This window comes from Amphiura filiformis, chromosome 13 (genome assembly GCF_039555335.1).
Source record: "Amphiura filiformis chromosome 13, Afil_fr2py, whole genome shotgun sequence".
NCBI lineage: Eukaryota > Metazoa > Echinodermata > Ophiuroidea > Amphilepidida > Amphiuridae > Amphiura > Amphiura filiformis.
Genome location: NC_092640.1, coordinates 62,637,292 through 62,659,605, shown reverse-complemented (window position 1 = coordinate 62,659,605; position 22,314 = coordinate 62,637,292).

Genomic DNA, 22,314 nt, shown 5'->3' with positions numbered 1-22,314 from the left:
ATGAGCCACATTATCGCCGTCAATGTTCTATCAGAAAGCAGCCTATCACATGTAAGATATGGTGATCTATTTGCTTCGGCAATACATGTGATATTACTTGGGACAGGGACATAACAATTGCATATTTCATGCTGACTAACAAGCAATCGTAAGTTATTTGACAGGGAAGAAAAAGAATCGCGACTTATTCTAGTTAGCGTGTTGTTTATGAGATTTAAGGACCGCAGAAGAATTAGGTGATATATGTTTGGAATTTCCTTCATTTTATTTGCTGACAAATCAACATAAAATAGGCTAACCGTGTCTTTAAATATGTCCCTATCTAAATGCGTCAGATAATTGTTTGACAGAGTAAGAAATTGCAAAGACACTAAACCTTCTATTACATTTTTATTTAACAATCGTAATTGGTTAGAGCGAACATAGAGGAACCTCAAACGTACCATGTTTTTAAAAATACCATCAGGGAGTTCGGTTAACTTGTTATCATCAATTTCAAGAGTCTCTATAAACACTGACCTAGAGAATAAAGTCGCATTGAATGTGGGAAATCTATTTCCACTCAATGTTAGGAGATCACCTATGCTTAATTCTATTTCTTTACGTATGGAAGTCAATTGATTCCCCTTCAAGCGAAGTCGACCTAAACGCGCTGAATCTTGAAATATACCAGCAGGTATTGAACTCAAGGCATTGTTTTCAAGTGAAAGCCAACCAAGACTTCTCATTCCGCGGAAAGCTCGAGCGTTCAGATTAAATAGTTTATTTCTATCGAGGTATAGATAAATCAAATAATACAAATCTGGAAATATCCCGTCAGGTAATGTACTCAATAAATTATCAGAAAACGAGAGTTCTCGAAGATATTTCACACTTTTAAACCTCACGTCAAGTTCTGATATTTGATTTCCATCAAGGTACAGTTCCCTCAAATATATCCCAATTATCCCGTCAGATACACTACTTAAAGATTATTAGAAAGCCAAAGTTTGGTAAGATTTTTCAAACTCCGAGTCATGGTCATTATTTTATTAATTTCTGATATACGATTTCCCTCGAGATGCAGTTGTTCCAAGTTAATCGGATACTGAAATATCTCAACTGGAAATGTACTCCATAACATATTAGAAAGTGCGAGATTCTTGAGATTGTTCAAACCTTGTAACATACCAACATTTAGATCTGATATATTGTTTCCACTTAGTGCCAATTCTTCCAAATTAATTAGACCTTCAAATATCCCAGCAGGCAGTGTGCTCAATAAATTATCCGAAAGCTTGATTATTTTGAGATTCTTCAGACTTTGGAACATTCCTACATCCATATGTGATATCTGATTTAAATCAAAGTTTAGATGCTCTAAATTTATCAAATATTGAAACATCCCACCAGGTAATTTCGGTAGTTTATTTTGACCAAGATACAGGCTTATCAGATTGTTCAAACCTTTGAATATTTCTATATCCAGATTTGTCAACAAATTGATAGAAAGATCAAGTTTTTGAGATTGTTCAATCCTTGGAACATTCCTACGATCAAATCTGATATCTGATTTCCATTTAGTTTCAGGTCTTCCAAATTTATCAAATCTTTAAATATTCCACCAGGTAATGTACTCAATAAATTACCATAAAGCCATAGTGTTTTGAGATTGTTCAAATCTTCAAATATTTCAACATGCAATGCACTCAAAAAATTATTATGAAGCCAGAGCGTTTTGAGCTTATTCAAATTTTGAAATAACTCATCAGGTAGTGAACTCAATAGATTGTCACTAAGCAACAGCTCTGTGAGATTGCTCAAACCTTTGAACATTAATGTGTCTAGTTCTGATATCTGATTTTGGTTGAGGAATATGTGTTCCACGTTTATCAAATCTTTTGAAATAACCCAATGGGTAGTGTACTGAAAGTGTTTTTTTCAACATTCAGATCGTTAAGTCTTCTTAAACCAATGAACATTTCAGAATGCAACTCCGTTATTTCATTCCATGCAAGATCAAGTTGCTCCAAATGTACCAACTCTTGGAATATTTCATTGGGTAATGTATTTAAGCGATTGTCGCTTAGATCTAGTTTTTGAGATTTTTCATACCTTGGAATGTTTTTACCTCCAGATATGGTATCTTAGAACTATAAAGTGTGAGGTCTTCCAAATATATCAAATCTTGAAATGTCCTACCAGGTATTGAACTGAAGAAAAGAAAAATGAAATCCAAAGCGTTTTGAGACTGTTTAGACCTTGGAACATCAATTTGTCTATTTCTGATATCAGATTTCTACTGAGGTGTAATTTTTCCAAATTTGTCAAATCTTGAAATATTTCATAAGGTACTGTGCGTAACAAACTCCAATAAAGCAGCAGTATTTTGAGATTGTACAAACCTTTGAAGCAATTTTCCTCCAGTTGTGACACGAGATTATAACCGAGGTCTAGTGTTTCCAAATTTGTCAAATATTGAAACACTTTATTAGGTAATGTGCTTAATATATTGCTGGTTAGCAGCAGTGTTTTGAGATTGTACAAACCTTGGAAATCATTTTCCTCCAGTTGTGCTATCTGATTTCGATTAAGGTATAGTGTTTCCAAATTTGTCAAATATTGAAACACTTTATCAGGTACTGTGCTTAATGAATTGTTGGTTAGCAGTAGTATTTTGAGATTGTACAAACCTTGGAAGCAATCTTCCTCCAGTTCTGATATAAGATTATGATCGAGTTCTAGTCTCTGCAAATTTGTTAAATCTTGAAATACTTTATCAGGTACTGTGCTTAACAAATTAACACCAAGCACCAGTATTTTAAGATTGTACAAATCTTGGAAGAATTCTACCTCCAGTTCTGATATCTGATTATAACGAAGGTTAAGTTCTTCCAAAGAGGACAATCCCCAAAATGTTTTTGGATTTAGCAAAATCAGACGATTGTACATCAGATGTAATATCTCTAAATAATATAAGTTTTGAAAAAAGGTATCAGATACTTGCACAATTTTATTTCGTGATAAATCTAAATGGGTTGTGTAAAGTGGGTAGGTGATCACATCCGTTCTGTTTTGACTAGATGAGCAATCTTCATAAACTACTTCTCTGGCACCAAGATAAGCTACACAGTCTGGGGAAAACGTAAGCTTACACTTATCAATATATTGTGGATCACACGTAACTTTGTTGTTGTACCCTTTAACATTATTACACCGCTGTCTACTTACTGTGTTACCATGGTGATCTTTCTGAAAGTTTTCTTCTTCAGGGCATCCGAATAAGTTATCATTAGCATGTGCTTCACCTATGTAAAGACTTGTATTACCTTGCAAATTAACTCGGAAACTTGACTCAAACAAAGTTGAGCTACACGTTTCTGGTTGTACATTGAATACTACATACTTATTCTTACAGTCTTGTAAGTCTCCATCTCGTTCAATATAAAGGAACGTCGGTTCTGTAGAGTCATTATATCCGTGTATTCGTAGGTCAGCGAAGGTTCCTTGCGATGCAGTCACTTGAAGGGTACACATGTAATTCGCGTTCCCTTGAAAGAAAACTCCTCCTTCGGTCTTGTTATCAACAAAACATGGGTAGGTTTCATTGAGAGGTACATCCCAAAGAGGGTCCACCAACAACTGAGCTGCAACGATCATTCCATTCATCACTGTGTTGTTGTTAAAACACAATGACATGATGATGACCGAAAGTTTAAGGATGAAACAGAGACACTTACGTTTGCTTACACCCGTCATTTCGGCTATATGTTTTATATCGTTATGTTAAAATTGCAAGACATGAAATCAGTAAACGTAGGCTACCAGCGTATAGCGAATCAATGTTCAGAATGAATGTAGATTTCGAACTTACCGTTCACGCTTAGAATAGATCATAAAAATGGCACAATTGTCTTGAAAGAAAATAAGATGTATCTTGGATCCTTTGTTCACTTTCTTTCGTAAATATAGACCAACACTGCTGTAAACTGCAAGTCCTATTCTATATACGCACGCGTATTCAACACTAAATAAACGCAAAAACGTATATGCCTACTAAAGCAACGACCTAGCCCAGGTAGGTCGGGACCCAGAGTCGGGACATACGAAACTTCACTTACATCTACCGTTCATAACAAAGTTGTTTATAAAAACAATCCAGTCAGCTGCATTTTCACGGCTCTTGCATGAAGGAGAAAAAACAAATGTTCTTCGAATGACGGATTTTGTTGTGTGATCTGTTCAACTCAAAACCCCACCCACAGATCCTGTAAAGAAACAGGTTCCGTGTTCAGCCTGAATTGCGCGGCAAAAAGTTTTACAAGTTCGTTGGTCAACTAAAAGTTAATGTTTATGGACAAGACAGTATGATATGTGTATGTGAGCTTCTCCGGCTACAAGCTCTTCTGCCCGCGATCCTCAAATTAAAAATTGGTATATGACGGAACGGCGAAAAAATGGAACTCGGATATCGCTAAACCTCTGTCATGTCTGTCGCTAGCTGAAACTATATAGATGACTACTACTAGGAACAGATATCAACGAGCAAGTGCAATACAACTGTTAAGCATTGGCTAACTTCATCACGAAATTCACAATCAATTATTTCAAATTTCTCACGTTCGATGTGGGTAGTTCAAACTATGACAATGCTCAAACCATTTCGTGCAAACCGTAGTATAGAGTAGACCACAATTGAAAAAAATTACAACTTTTGAGATATTCTCGTTGCCTTTTACGACACGCTGGTGATGGTATCTCCCAGTATTGTTTACACGAGTTATTGAAGAACGAGTTTGGAAAGAGTGTCTCATGACCGATATTGCACAAAGGAGAAAACACACCGGCATAAACTTTGGTGAGTACAATAATCACATTGTGCTGCTCGACACGTCGTGTTTCTTGATGATTGGGCAACTCATTACCCCCGCATTTTACGATTTACATATCTCATTACCATATTGTATGCTTTATTTTCAAGATTTTCATCCAGGGTGTTCTCGTGGAGCTGTAACATCTTTTTAATCATCTCCATCAGTCGTATATTTTAAAACTTGCTGGTCACAGCTACCGCGTGACATTAGTAATTACAATTGTAGTCATCGGTTTTTGTCTTTGTTTTTTTTTAATTAAGAGGCAAAACCTGCGACCGGATATAGTGATATCATTGATTATGTCCAAGCAACAAAATGGCGTTGTGGATATTTTAAGTAGCAATTCATTTGCTTCGAGTACTTTTCAATAACAATTTGTTCTCTAGCAAGGAAGTGTATAATTATCGTAATGATTTAAGCGTCAACATATCCTCTATGCTGTTTATTAACAACTATTTTGGTATTCAACAAGATGCTCGTCTCCTCTCTGATGGTTGTTAACCATTAGTTTCGTAACTTCTTTCAAATAAAGTTATTACTTTACTTTACTAGCGAGTTATATATTTGGTTAAAACATTATTTTGTGTTTCAAATGACGTATGCCTAATACAGGCTGTATCAAAATTATTGGTACCCATCAGTTTCCAGTGATTATGAATAAGACTATTACATCAAAATACAACATAGAAGCTGCCTAATTATAGATAAATGTTATAAAAGGTCATAATACTATAAATCCTGGGCATTTCAAGGGGTCCAATGTTGCATATTGAAGAAGCAGGCTTGTCAATAAACAACAAAAACTGATGGGTATCAATTATTTTGATATAGTCTGTATTTTTGTTTTCATCACATCACAATGCCCGATAATATCAATGAATGCAGCATACTATATTGCACGCAAAACGTTTTCGTACACTTGAAACAAAAGCAATGTGGTAAAGACACTAAGCCTAAATTACCAAGTGTATGTGTAATAATTAAATGTTTTGTTTACCGAAATTATATCAATACCGTTTCGTTTGATAAATATCTTAGTAATATTGTGGAAATTGTTTAATGATATTTTAGTATGTGCGCGGATTAATGCAACAATTTTATGCTATAATAGATAACATGAAAATGGATTGATAAGAAAGTGCCTTTTCACTCGAGAATATTACTATGCCAGCACAGTCTTAACAATACTTTCTTTTTTACAAAAAAAAAAAAACATCATTCTAAAAAAATAATTTTGATAATGACAAGATTGAAATGACGAGATTAAATCATAATAGCACACCTCAAACTAGCACGGGTGAGCCTTCAGATGCCCTTCTTATAACAGGAAACCGGGGCAACAGTTGGACAGAGCCGAGTGGTACGTCTATACAAGTATTATTTCCTTAATATTGGCAACGCGTCATTTCAAAAGCTAATATCAACATTTTGATGTAGCTGTATATAGTTCAACGCTGACGATTTGTCTTGATTACAAAGAACCTTAAGGGCTCTCGTATGAACTTTTCGACGGTATTTTTGTGGGACATGAGAGCACATCAGACATATTGAATTACATTCTGGATACGAGGTATATCCTTCTGATATGAAATAATTTTTTGAAATTCGCGATATAATACAAATTTTATGACAAATTATTAAAATTTTATATTTTTTATATTTAACAGTCCTCGAAGTAAACTTTATAAATCTAATGATATGTATACTTAAAGCATGTAAAGTGTATGTAGCTGGGATGAAAAGCCGACGTCAATTGAAATTTTTGACCTTTCAAATGTTTCATATTGAAGATAAAAATTTTTTGGTTTTTAGAAAGAATCTATATCTTCAATGACCAAAGGTCAAAATGTTCACATGATTGACGGCTTTTCATCCCAGCTACATACACTTTAAGTACATATCATTAGATTTATACAATTTACTTTGAGGACTGTAAAATTTCAAAAATATCAATTTTTAATCATTTTTTACCATAAAATACGTATCATATCACAAATTTCAAAACATTCAAAATTCTTTGATATCAGGACATTCCTCGTATTCAAAATGCAATATTGTCTGATGTACTCGCATGTCCCACAAAAATATGTGAAACGTCACTATCCGAGCCCTTAAGTGTAACTGGTAACCATTTATAAAGTTCAATAATTATGTAGACAAATCCAATTTTCTACTCACGGTTAGACAGTTTCGTCAACCAGGTCGGTTGACTTCTTCAGTAATGCGATGATCCACCTACACTCCCGCGAAATTTCTCATTCCTCGGTGCACAGTTCTTCTTAACAGTGGATCATACATGTGATTTAGAGAGTAGATGCCCTCGTCACGGTTGATGGTCTGGGTGCCCCTCTTTCTAATCCAAAGTGCTTCTCGTATCCATCTGGTTTGTTTGTTAGTGTCCTTGTCAATTATGCTTGCCCCCTCCCAATTGATGACATGATTCTCTTGAGCTACGTGGTCCGTGATGGCCGATTTATGCTGTTCCGAAACAGATTCTTGTCTTTTTGACCTAGTTTATGTTTTAGTGTATTTGTTTTCATCTCAATTCACAAAAAGTTATACAAATGGAAATGCAAGATAATAAATACTTAATGATAATAAATTATAGAAATACAGTATAAGAACATGAAGTGAAGAGATGTGGATGCCGCAAAGACGCAGAGCGTGAAGCTTGTGGCACCCAACCTGAACAAGATGGAAATTTAACTTACGCTACAATATTAATATGTACTACAATGATGAAATCATGTAGATTTCTTTGTGACATTAGGGGGTGGGTGGGGTTGGAAAACAATCTTGAAGTGAATCCAGCACCTTTTGGCGACAGAATAAATTCATGGTACGCGCGCAAACATTTTTGCCATATTGAAGGTAATTTGCAAAGGGGCCAAATGGTGCAAGTAGAACAAATTCGCACGAAGAACTCAAAAAATTTTAGGCTAAAATCGCCAAATAGAGTGACCTATGAGGGTTAAAATGCCACATGCCGGTCGGGTGTGTACTTTTGCAAAGTTGCACGCCCAATAGCAAAAGTACACGCCATTGGCGTGCGGGTGTGTGTAAAAGTCGAGCCTGCTCGTAAGATAAACATTTATCAAGTTTTTGGACTCCGCTGCACAAGCAATTTCAAAATCTATCACGAAGCCGCCATTAGGCCTACATACAAATATCTTGGGCTCACATGATGGAAAACTGTATATTGAAGTTGTTATAAGGGCGTGGTTGCTATTACGTACGCCGCCAGTGGCTGATGCATTTGGCTAATGCTGATATAGAAACAAATGGTTAGAGAATTTTGTTGAAAAAAGGAGTAATAAACAACTTGTCTCGATTGCACTCATTTGGGCTCATTATATCTGCTACTTTTATATTGTAAAACTACTCAGGCGATACTAAGTGCCCGCAAAAGCAGAGCTGTTTGTTCAAAAATTAGCTTACAGAATTGTGTGCTTTTTTGCTGCAATTTGCTCTACATCTATTTTAATACAAATATATCTAATATACAACTAATATAAAAATTAGGGTTTTTTTTTGCAACCATCGGTTTCACGCACATTTGCACGGCGATCGTCAGGCAAAATGTTAATATACAAATAATATATAAATATAAACAAGCTGTATCATCATGATTGGTAACTATAAATTTTGATGTTTATTGGAAAGTCTGACTTTTCCAAATGCAACATTGGATACTCTTTAAATGTCCAGAATGTAATAGTTTATGACTTGTTATACAATTAAAATACATATTATTTGGATCTTATTTTGAATTTTAATGCGTCGGACTCACCCATTATCAATAAAAACGGCAGGGTACGAATCATTTTGATACGGCTTGTAGAAAAGCTTGCTTAGCCGTATGTAAATAGTTATTTAATTTAGTTGATCTTAAGTGCGAATTTTTATCAGATGCAAAGCAACTGCATCTGAGTTGAGTTCCTGAATGATATTGACGGTCTTGGGCCAGCATGGACTATTCCAGTTGAAATCACATACCCCTTGTGGAAGACATGACCTTAATCTTCCACACAGGGAGTGTGAATTTCGAAAGAAGATACTTGAATGGGTGAGTCCATTAAAATTCTACACCCTCTGTGTGGAAGGTTAAGGTCATGTCTTCCATAGGGGTGTATGCATTTTAACTGGAATAGCCCACGCGAAGCATAATAATCTTGAGTAATTACGATATTTATGCGGGACTCTTTCATATAAATATTGTTATGGTTATTTGAAACTTGTCATTTATTTTCATATCATATTTTCCTGCAGATGTAAATACAAAAGTGATATTTAAATTTTGTTATCTATTGAAGATAGTATTATGCACCATATTTAAATTTTGTTATCTACAAAAGATATTATTATGCACCATAATTAGATTTTGCTATCTACTGAAGATAGCATTATCCACCGTATTTAATTTTGTGCTCCCTACTGAAGATAGCATTATGCCCCATATTTAAATTATGTTATCTACTGAAGATATTATTATGCACCATATTTTAATTGTGCCCCTTACTGGATATAGCACTGTGCACCATATTTGAATCCGCTACCTACTAAAGATATAATTATGCACCATATTTAAATCTACCTACTACTACTGAAGATGCACCATTGTCAAATTATGCCATATGCATCTACTGCCGATAACATTATTTACCCTATTTAAATTGTGCTATCTATTGTAGATAGCATTGTGGATCAATTATTATACACTGTACTATCTACTTATGGTTGCATTGTGTACTATTTTAAGACACTGTGATATACGGTATACACCATATTCAAATTGTGTTATCTGCTTAACATTAATTTCTGTATCCTATTTAACTTGTGCTGTCAAATGAAGATAATCATTAGGAACCATAATTGAATTGTGTTATCTACTGAAGATAGCATTATAAACTATATTTACATTTGACATCAATTGACGATGGCATTGTGCACCATTGACAAAGTGTGCTATATCCACTTAAGATTGCATTATGCACCATTTTAAAATACTGTAATATATACACCATTATCCAAATTGTGCTATTTACTAAAGATAAAATTATGTATCCTATTTAAAATGTGCTGTCTAATGAAGATAGCATTATGCACCATATTCAAATTGTGCTATCTACTGAAGATAGCATTATGCACCATATTTAGATTGTGCAATCTTCTAAAAATAACACTATATACCTATGTTTAAATTGTGCTAGTTAGTAGATAATCCTATCTTCAGTAGATAGCACCATTAAAATATGGTACATAATGTTATCGTCAGTACTAAGTAGATATCATAATTCAAAAATGGCGTACAATACTATATTAAGTAGATTGCACAATTTTAATATGTGCATATCTTGCTATCTTCAGTAGATAGCAAAATTTGAATCTGGTGCATAATGCTATCTTCAGTGGATAACACAATGGTACATAATGTTATCTTCAGTAGATAGCATAATTTAAATATTCAAACATGTTGCATAATGATATATTCAGTAGAAATTGCATATGATGCATTTTGCTACGTGCAGTACATTTAAATTATGCTATCGTCTGAAGATAGCTTTATACGTGATACCTACTATATATAGATAGCAATACGTACCAAGTAATGAGATAGTAAGTAATAAATAAGTTTTATATCTGTGTAACAGATTTGTATGTGACTTGTTTTGTTAATAACCTTGCAAATTATATGATTGGTAACTATGATGATGCTTGTGATATCTCAAAGATTAACACCAAGGAAACTTATTATGTAGCAAAATTGAGATATCGTCAACACATAGCGTATGGCACCATTACAAAAGCTCATTCCGCTTTACAAAAGCATGAAAAGTTAAAAATAATAAGAACAACTTTACTCGACCAGATCAAACAAAATAACACCAACAAACGAGCACGAGCTAACAAATTGCCATTGAACAAACCTTTGAAACAAAATCTGAAATAGAGGGAAATATCCAGGCAGAAATTTTTTTTGAATCAGTCAGGCAATTGTAAAAGGCCGTATCTTTTGTGAATCAATAAAGAATGTACTGTGTTTTTACCTGGTAGGGTAGAATAAAGGATCCTCAAAAGTTCCATTAAAAAAAAAACAAAAAACAAACAAACAAACAATAAAACAAACAAACAAAAAACACCCCCCTCCCCCCCAAAAAAACAGCAACAAAACAACAAAACAAAACAAAGAAGCAAACCAGACAGACACACACATAACTATTTGAGGCAAAATATGCCACATTTTAGAAAATTTTCTGACCTTCCCAGATTTCACTTTCCCCGAAAAAATTACAGGTAGAAAAATATTTTGAATCAGTCAGGAAATTGTAAAAGGCCGTATCTGTTTTGACATATACTGCCCACGACCGTTTTCCTCAGTGGCGTAGATTTCTTTTTGATATTGCAGGGATGGGTGTGGAAAAAAATGCTTGAAGTATAGTGAATTCAGCACCTTTTGGCGACATAATAAGTTCGTGGTACAAATGCTCATGAAGCGCGAGAAAAATTCTGCCATTTTAAGCTAAACTGTTGAAATGTGATGCAAAAATGGAGCAAATTTGCACGAAGCGTGAAAAATTGCACTTTTGGGACTAAAATTACCAAATTTAAGGTTAATTTGTCAGAAACCCACATACAGGTGTCAAAATTGGGTGGAGGGGGTGGTGGTTGTATGGACCACCCCCTGACAAAATACTTGGGGGAATTTATCCCCCATCCCCCCGAGATCTATGCATATGGTTTCCTTCTTTTCTGTATTTTTTATCCCACTTTTTTGTTCTTCTTCGACAGTTAGTGTTTTCTGTTTCTTTTCTCCTGTTTTCTTTTTTCCCTTCTGTTTTTTCACCGCCCATTTTCATCTTCCAAGTTTCTCCCCCGTTTCTTTTTCATTTTCTCCGCCCGTTTCTTCTTTCTTTTTCTCCGCCCGTCTCTTCTTTCTCTGCCCTGTTTCTTTTCTTTTTCTCGGGTTTTTCCCTTTTCCTTTTCCGCCCTTTTTTGTTTCTCTTTTCGCCCCTTTTTATTTTTTCCTCCCATTTTTTCTTTTTATCCGCCATCATTTTTTCTCCCCTTTTCTTTCTTTTTTCGCCTTTTTTTTTTGTGCCCCGCTGCGTTTGCAGCCCTAGGCGACCGCCTTACCTGGCCTAAACGCTTGAGATATAAAGTTGAACTGTGAGAATGGAAGTGAAATTTTTAAGTGAAAATTTCAAGTAGAAGTATAATCATTAAGACTCGTTAGAAATGAGGCGTTTAGGCCTATTCACCAAGCCATCGAGACTAACACTATGAAAATGTAAGTAACATCACTACTAATAATGCAAAAATACCCGTGCAGAGTGATATAGCTTCATAAATCATAATCAATAGAATACAATATGGATACTGAATTAATGTATTACGCAATCTAAATATTCAGTAGTAAACCCCCACACAAAATATCACATTTTGTACATTATTTCAAACTGTGACATGATATTAATTCAAAAACTGAAGCATATTTGGGTAAATTTTGTAACAGGATCTAATCCTGACACCCCATTGAATCCAATGTAACCTCAAAATGCAAAGTTACAAGCATTTGATTGACGAAGGTCCCGTTTTAAAAGTGACAAACTGGTCTATTCAAAAATTCATGGATAATACTTCTGGCTTAAGAGTGGTGAATGGCTAATTTATGCGCGCCTTTAATTCAAAACAAAGGAACAAAAGAAAACTGAAACCAAAGAACTGAAAAATAAAATGAAAGTTGTGAAAAGTAAAGCGAAGAAAATACTGAAACAAAAAGTTACTGCTTTAAATAAAATAAAGCTTCAATGAAGACACTGTGTTGTTTCTTTGTTGCGCTTGTTGGAATCTTTTCACCTTATATAGGCCAGTTTGTCACTTTTAAAACTAGGCCATCGTCCAATCAAATGCTTGTAACTTTACTTCTGGAGGTCACATTGGATTCAATGGGTGTCATATTTTGCAGGATTAGATAGTGCATCTGTTAAAAAATACCGGTATATCCAAATATAGTTCAGTTTGAAAATTAGGATTTTTTTTCAAGTGTAAGGATACTTTTTGGCGCAGTATATGCTTATCAAATGTACGTAAATAAAGAAATTATGTTTAATTTGTATAGGCTATATCGTAACAAGAATTAGTATGACTTCAGAGCATTTGTTTTTAATAGTTCTGGGCTTCTAGCAACATTGGGCTATTCCAGTTGAAATCCACACTACCCCTGTGTAAGATTTTGGAAAAATGGGGAGTATATTTTTCAAATTAGTATTATGCACCATATTTGAATGTGCTACTTACTAAAGATATAATTATGCACCATATTTAAATCTACCTACTACTACTGAAGATAGTAATATCCACCGTACTTGACCCCAAACAAAATGATTGGGCCCGGGCGCAGTTCCGGAGCCACTGAGCACCACAAACTATTATGCACAATTGTCAAATTATGCCATATGCATCTACTGCCGATAACATTATTTACCCTATTTAAATTGTGCTATCTATTGTAGATAGCATTGTGGATCAATTATACACGGTGCTATCTACTTATGGTTGCATTGTGTACTATTTTAAGATACTGTGATGTAGGGTATACACCGGACTCAAATTGTGTTATCTGCTTAAAATAAATTTCTGTATCCTATTTAACTTGTGCTGTCAAATGAAGATAATCATTAGGAACCATAATTGAATTGTGTTATCTACTGAAGATAGCATTATAAACTATATTTACATTGTGACATCAATTGGCGATGGCATTGTGCACCATTGACAAAGTGTACTATATCCACTTAAGATTGCATTATGCACCATTTTAAAATACTGTAATATATACACCATTATCCAAATTGTGCTATTTACTAAAGATAAAATTATGTATCCTATTTAAAATGTGCTGTCTAATGAAGATAGCATTATGCACCATATTCAAATTGTGCTATCTACTGAAGATAGCATGATCTACCATATCTAAATTGTCGCATCTAATGCAGGTAGCATTATGCGTCCAATTGAATTGTGCTTTCTGTTGAAGATAGCATTATGCAACATATTGAAACTGTGCCATCTACTAAAGCTAGCACTATCCACAATATTTGAATTGTGATATCTACTGAAGATAGCACTACCCACCATTTCCATTTGCCCCTGAAAAAATCCTGGTGCTTCTTGAATAGAAAAAATCTTCTACTTTCCAAGCAAAAAACATATTACATAATTATTTTGTAATAGCGAATACATCAACTTTTTACTATAGCCGTCAAATTGTCATGATTAAAAATTAACCAAAGAGGAAGAAAGGAAATCTGGTATGGTACTATTTATGGATGAGCGTGACTGTTGTCAGTGCTAATGACATGCATTATGTTGTTATTGCTAATGCGTTATGAGACTATGTTGGAATGACACAACAAAGGCGAATCGGATGGCAGACTCCATATTGTTATAGTTTTAGCCATTGATAACTAAAAAACTGCAGCATACTTCTTATTATAAAAACATTGATAATATTATAGGAAATGGGTCAACTGAAGCTAACAATTGCATTTATTAGTTACATTTCTTGCAGTTCGTGATTTAAGGTTAATAATATATCAATATGAAATTTTAGCGTGTCCCGCTCCCGAAAAAAAAATCATTCACATGGGGCGAAAATTGCACGAATTATGTATCTTTTATAGAACCCATGCCATTCTTTTTGTGTGTCAGCTTTATTTGTATCAATATTTGAGTGCAAACACCGCTGGCTATGTTTCCCTCTGACCCGCCTTAACTCCAAGATTTTCTGATTCTGACATTCCTTACAAGTACGTCTACTACAAATAATCAGTCTTATTTTTGTCTTCTATATAATTGGTAATTGAAATAAATCGAGAAAGTCGTTATAAAATACCTCTTTCTAAAACGGACTTCTACATCAATTTGTTCAATTTATTCCCAATTTTGGATTAAAAAAAACCAAAAAAACCTGTAAATATTATATGGATATATTATTTGAAAAGCCTTTAAACATGTTGAAACACTTGAGATATAAAGTTGAACTGTGAGAATGCAAGTGAAAATTTTAAGTGAAAATTTCAAGTAGAAGTATTATCATTAAGACTCGTTAGAAATGAGGCGTTTATTCACCAAGCCATCAAGACTAACACTATTATGAAAATGTAAGTAACATCACTACTAATAATGCAAAAATACCCGTGCAGAGTGATATAGCTTCATAAATCATAATCAATAGAATATAAAATGGATATTGAATTAATGTATTACGCAATCTAAATATTCAGTAGTAAACCCCCACACAAAAATATCACATTTTGTACATTATTTCAAAACATGATATTAATTCAAAAACTGGACCATATTTGGTAAACTTTTTAACAGATGCACTATCTAATCCTGACACCCCATTGAATCCAATGTAACCTCAAGATGCAAAGTTACAAGCATTTGATTGACGAAGGTCCCGTTTTAAAAGTGACAAACTGGCCTATTCAAAAATCCATGGACTAAACTTCTGGCTTGAGAGTGGTGAATGGCCAATTTATGCACGCCTTTAATTCAAAACAAAAGGAACAAAAGAACACTGAAACCAAAGAACTGAAAAATAAAATGAATGTTGTGAAAAGTAAAGCGAAGAAAATACTGAAACAAAGACTTACTGCTTTAAATAAAATAAAGCTTCAACGAAGACACTGTGTTGTCTCTTTGTTGCGCTTGTTGGAATCTTTTCGCCTTGTAACTAGTTGTATAGGCCAGTTTGTCACTTTTAAAACTGGACCATCGTCCAATCAAATGCTTGTAACTTTACTTCTGGAGGTCACATTCAATGGGTGTCATATTTTGCAGGATTAGATAGTGCATCAGTTAAAAAAATACCGGTATATCCAAATATAGTTCAGTTTGAAAATTAGGATTTTTTTCCAAGTGTAAGGATACTTTTTGGCGCAGTATATGCTTATTTAAATGTACGTAAATAACCGTATAAAGAATATTATGTAGAATTTGTATAGGCTATATCGTAACAAGAATTAGTATTTCTTCAGAGCATTTGTTTTTAATATAGTTCTGGGCTTCTAGCAACATTGGGCTATTCAGTTGAAATTATTCACTACCCCTGTGGAAGATTTTGGAAATATCTTCCACAGGGGAGTGTGCATGTTTTTCAAATGTAATTGGTCAGGGTACATCATTTTGAAACCCAAACTCCCCCTGTATTTTTATATAAGTAAAGCCATAAATTATGGCTTTACTTATATCTTCCACAACTGGAGTGAGTATTTCAAATGGATGTTACCCAACTCTCTATTTTATTTAAAACTAATACTCCCTCTGTGTAAGACTTTAGCTAAATCTTCCACAGGGGTAGTGTGGATTTTAAATGGAATAGCCCATTGCCCGCGGAAATTCTTAAATTTACAGGACACATTTTTACAATTTTGCTATTACAAAAATATCTCTCCATTTTTAGTTTTGAAAGTCATACAAATTATTCTCACATGTTTTTGTTATAACGTATTGTATCCCCCATTATAACCGCTTCATGGATGTCTTCTCAAAATAGACCGCTGGAGTAACTTAATAATGGTAATGAACAAACTACGTGTACATTGACCACATCGTTTTTATTGAAAACAATTACTTTTAAAAAGCCTTAATGTACGAACTTATAATATGAAATTGGTTATTTTTTTTCTATTTTTTTTTGCATAATTTGTAATGTGCACATGTCCCAACTTGCACCTAAATGGAATCGGCCAAATTAGGTCTTTTTGGGAAAAAAACCCATATCTTCAATATAAAAGGTCAAAATTTTCAATTGATCGTCGGCTTTTTCTCCCAGCTACATACACTTTAAGAATATATCATTAGATTTATAAAATTTATTTCGAGGACTGTTATATATCAAAAATGTGAAAAATATCAAATTTTAATAAAATTTGTGTTATATCGTGAATTTCAAAAAATGAAAATTATTTGATATCAGAAAGACATATCTTCGTATTCAGAATGCAATTCGATACGTCTGAGGTGCTCTCATGTCCCACAAAAATACTGTCGAAACGCCATAAACGCTCATTCTAGATCCCTTAATTGAAAGATTACCGAAATAGACTTTCTTTATCTGTCTATTGAAAATAAATCGTAGATTGATTACTTGATAAGCTTACGCATCTTGCTATAGCCTATACTTTATACGTAGAAGCTGTATAGAGTATCACCATTATAGTTTTGTTTGAATCATAACAAAATTCATTATTTACAACTCTACACTCTTAGAACAAAGGTTCGGTTTAGAACCTATTTTGTCCTGTATACGGAACCCACTCCCAAAATGCTTCTAGAAAGATCCAAAATGGAACCAAAAAGTTCTATCAGTTTTGTTGGTTTTACAAAGAACTATTTTATGGGTTTAAGAACCTTTTGGTTCTATACAGAACCTTTAGAAATGGCTCTTTATCAAGGAACTATTATAACGGTTTCTTTACAGAACCTAAAAGGTTCTCAATCCCACAAAATGGTTCTTTGTATAACCAACAAAGTTGATAGAACCTTTTTGATTCCTATTAGAACCATTTGATAGGAAAATGGTTGTTCAATTTTAGGAGCGGGCTCCGTATGTATGGGACAAAAAGGTTCTAAGTCGAACTCTTTTTTCTAAGAATGTATATGAGTACAAACGATACTAGTATTTATAGAATTGCAGATAATAACAATGAAAATTATTAATTTAAACTTCAACACTACTTGTTTATTTCGCTTACCGGGAGCGCTTTCGAGGAACTTCCTCGTCATCAATGTTGTTAACTCTGAGTGTTTTCTTGGAAACGGCTAGAGACCAACCTGATCAGTTGACATCACACTTGATGACGTCACCGAAGTCGGAAGTTTCCTGCCCCTGTCCGCTAGGTTTGACTATCAGGTTGTCCCACACATGATCTAGTTCCAATCCTGTTGTCTCGGTTCAATGAAGGTCCTTGTTTGTTTCTTGATTTGGATAGCTTCCAGGACCCTCCTGGGAAATTCTTTTGTTTCTTTCTCAAGAACTTTTACGTTGTCCCAGTCTATTTGTACACTATTTTACTTGTACCGCCGCGGCGCGCCGATTTAGAGCCAGCCGCTTTCGACTTGCGTTGCGCAAGTCGGTTTTCTAGCTTCCTGCCCGACTCTCCGATGTATGTGGCGTGATATTTTTGAAATTTAACAGTCCTCGAAGTAAATTGAATAAATCTAATTATAAATATGTACTTAAAGTGTATGTAGCTGGGATGAAAAGCCGTCCATCATATTATGAAAATTTGACCTTTCGTATTGAAGATATAGATTTGTTTCCCTAAAACACGAACAAATTGTAGGTCTTTTGGGGAAAATGTATAGCTTTAATATGAAAGGTAAAAATGTTCAATTGATGGTCGGCCTTTCATCCCAGCTACATACACACTAAGTACATGTCATTAGATTTATAAAGTTTACTTCGAGGACCGTTAAATATCAAAAATATCAAAACTATAAAATTTTAATAATTTGCCATAAACTTTGTATTATATCACGAATTCGCCAGCGAAGTGTTACGTGTAATCCGATTATCACCATATCAACTGGATCACGCTTTTGAGTTCTACACCACGATCCAAATGATCGCAACACAACGTCTATGGCATGCACTATCAATTCCAAAAGGTGCGTGATCCAGTTACCAGGGAGTTACATAACCACTTCGCTGGCGAATTTCAAAAAAAAAAAAAAAAAAATTTGATATCAGAAGGACATTCCTTGTATTCAGAATGCAATTCGATATGTCTGATTTGCTCTCAGGACCCACAAAAATACTGTGTCAAGGTGGGTGACGACGCCTTACTGAAGATCATGTACACTACTGAAGATAACATTCTAGTACCTCTTGCATATTTATTTGCTATCTACTGACGATAGCAATTCATATTTGGTGTTAACTAAAGACTGCACTTAAAGGTGGGTGACCCGATTGGCAGCCTCATCCCCCACGTTACCCCATCAAAATGCAGTTGTTGGTATCTGGTGAAAGCTCATATTTTTCTCATCAACATATTTAAATTAGGCGTTCCAAATCCTCAAAAGTCTTTCAAATTAGTCTCGACTGTAGTAACACCACTGAGACTATAAATTAAATTATGTTCGGAAATACACAAATTTGGAACTCCTCAAAATGTTACTGAGAAAAATCAGGACCGCGACACTCCGGCACTTGTTGGAAGACATATGGTACAGCAGACAGTACATGTACAATGTGATTCTCTCATTTATAATTAGGATTACGTCATTGCCAGAGGTTGTTTATTTGTTCATTAGAATGATTGACAGCGGTGGGCGGACTTATACTCTAAAAATGTGATTCTCGGATAAATTATAGGTCACTAGGTCAATTCGGACCGTCTCTTCCTCAGATCCGATGTAGGACTCTATGGTATCTTCTCAGTACACGATCGTAGTAAGACTTGGCCGGCGACGACGCTTGCGAATTGCCTGTCTTCAGCTGCGGTATCGCACGATATGTATAGGCAGTTTGTAGAGAGTGTCCTATCTCTATATTAAAGGATCTCTGGAAAAATAGGGTCTTTCATTTGATTTCTATACATGATCATGATGATTATCATTAATAAAAAAAACCTGTTAACTATTAACTAAATTCCACAAGGAATTCATTAACAAGAATTATTATTTGTTTTTTTAATTTTGTATGAAATTGAAAGGGACGACATTTTATGTTATACTTTAAAGTTTTAAAGAATTCGATTTTGAAAATATTTCGGGTCACATTCCTTTAATTTGTATTATACCTAAAATACCAATCTATTTGCAAGGCTATGAAATGAAAATAATCTGCTAAGAAGGCAATGGTTGCAGAAGATACGGTATGCTGTATAACATTTTACTCGCTATCTACTGTAAATATGATTCATGAATATTTAAATCTACTGAAGATAACGATTTACATATACTATCTGCTAACTAAAATATAAAAAAAGCAAATAGGTTCCTAAATAAAATCTTATTGATTTTCTTTTTGGTTATGTTGTTGAAAAACAAAAACATTTGTGTCCAAAATGTTTCGGAGGGGTGATTTTCTCCAAAACTGAGCATTTTTCATAATTCCAATAATGATCAACTTTAACTTACTTATATATAATATCTACTGAAAATGGTAAATGACATGACGTTATAACAAAATGTATACGAATATTACAGACTTGACATTTAATATGGAATATTTTTTAACAAAATTCCAAGACTGGTCTGGACGGAGTCTGCATAAACCGCACGGGCTAAATATATATTAGGGTGTGTCGGGAGATGGTGTAAAATAATTGTGTGATAGATAATGTGCTTTCCATAGGTTTACATAATGGTGCTCATAATGTAGTGAAATTGCCTAAAATGGCGGGTTTAGGGAGGCTGAATTTGAGCTTTGTGGGGGACACAATTTCGGACTTTATGCAACATTTTTCAGTTAATATCAAATTTATAGGGGTTTGAGGTGATATTTCTTAAACTTCGTCAGCAACTGGCATTCATCACAGCTGAAATACACTTGCAATGTACCAATTTTTTGAACATGGGAGGAGGTTAAAAATAGGGCTCTTTAAAGTGGTACGTACTCAGAAAGTTTGAATGGCCCCACTGGGGTCAAATGTTTTAAACTTACGGAACAAAACAACTGCGCGGATCCCTTGTTGTCCAATGAACTTACGCTGTTTCTTTGTTTACAGTACGTTTATAAAATTTGGTCCCAGCGGGCCATTCAGACTTCCTGAGTGCGTACCACTTTTAAGAGCCATATTTTTAAAGCTCCTCCCACTTTCAAAACTGGTAGATTACAAGTGCATTTCAGTTCTGACTAACACTTATTGGTGTTTAGGTTCAGTAAATATCGCCTCAAACCTCAATAAATTTGATAATGCTGCTCAAATTCAGAAATTCTACCCCCCACAAAAATCAAATTCAGTCTCCTTAAATCCGCCATTTTAGGCTAATTCACTACATTATGAGCGTCATAATGTAAACTAATGGAAAGTACATTTTCTGTCAAACAATTATTTTACACCATCTCCTGGCACACCCCAAATAGTATTTAGCCCGTGCGGTTTATGCAGACCCCTACCAGACCAGTCTTGGAATTTTGCGAAAAAATATTCCATATTAAATGTCAAGTCTGTACAGTGATATTTGTAGCGAGTCAAACGGCAATTTGCCGAGAATGATTTATATAAATAAAATGTAAATGAATTGCATGACATTTCCCTCTATTCAAGTCGGCTACACGATGTATTGTTGGTCGAAGCAGCCAATAATTTTCATTATCTAAATCAATATATGTATTATCATGATTATTGAAAAATAACACTTTGATGTTTTGCAAAAGTTCAAAATCATATACTTTAAAAACTTGCTTGATTTAACAATTTGTTGTTAATGAGTATTACAAAAGTGTTGTTGTTTCAACCCTCTTTACAACATAACTCAAGAACCACAGGACATAAAACTAAAAGTATATCTTCTACACACTTATGAAATGATCAATGTAATTTTTGCCAAAGCTCACTATCATTCGCAAGATACTGGGAACTACCAAATCGCAACATATTAAAATAGTTGCTACCCTTACTGTTAATGAAGCCATAACTTGCTGCATCGCTTAACTGCAGATAATCAGGACTTCATATATCATATACAATATTGAGGCTAGCTCTTTTACTTATACTGAAGTCTGAAGATATCAATTAAAAAATTTGATATCTACCGGAGATATCAATGTAGGCCTATTTGCTATGTACTATAAAAATTGCAATCAACCGAAGAAAGCGTATTACAAGCTGCTAGATATAACATTAACTTCCCAGCAAACACAAAACGTTTTCGACTTCATTCACAAAAGGTTATAAAAGGTTGTCAGAAAACGTTTAAATGTCGGGTTATATAAAGGGTAAATTAATGGTATAAAACGTTTTCATAACATTAAATAACATTTGTTGGTAATTGACTGCACAGCAAACACAAATGTTTTACAGAAAACATTTAAATGTCGGGTTATAGGCCTATAAAGGGTATAAAAACGTTTTAATAACATTCCAAAAACATTTTTGAAAACTTGGTACAAATCATTCAAAACAGAATGTTATTTTGGGGTTGAAAAAATATTTAGCTAAAAACGTTTGCCCAAAATATTTACAATAACGTTTTTAAAATGTTTTCACGACCTTTACATAACCCGACATTTAAATGTTATTAAAACGTTTTGTAAAAAACATTTTAAGAACATTTCTGTGTTTGCTGTGTGCAAATATTTTAACATAATGTTATTTAAGTGTTGACAAAATATTTGGCCAAAATTGTTTGCAAAAATAGTTTACAATGACATTTTTCGAAAACATTTTAAAAATATTGTTGTAGTGTGTTTTCATATAAAACGTTTTAAAACGATTTC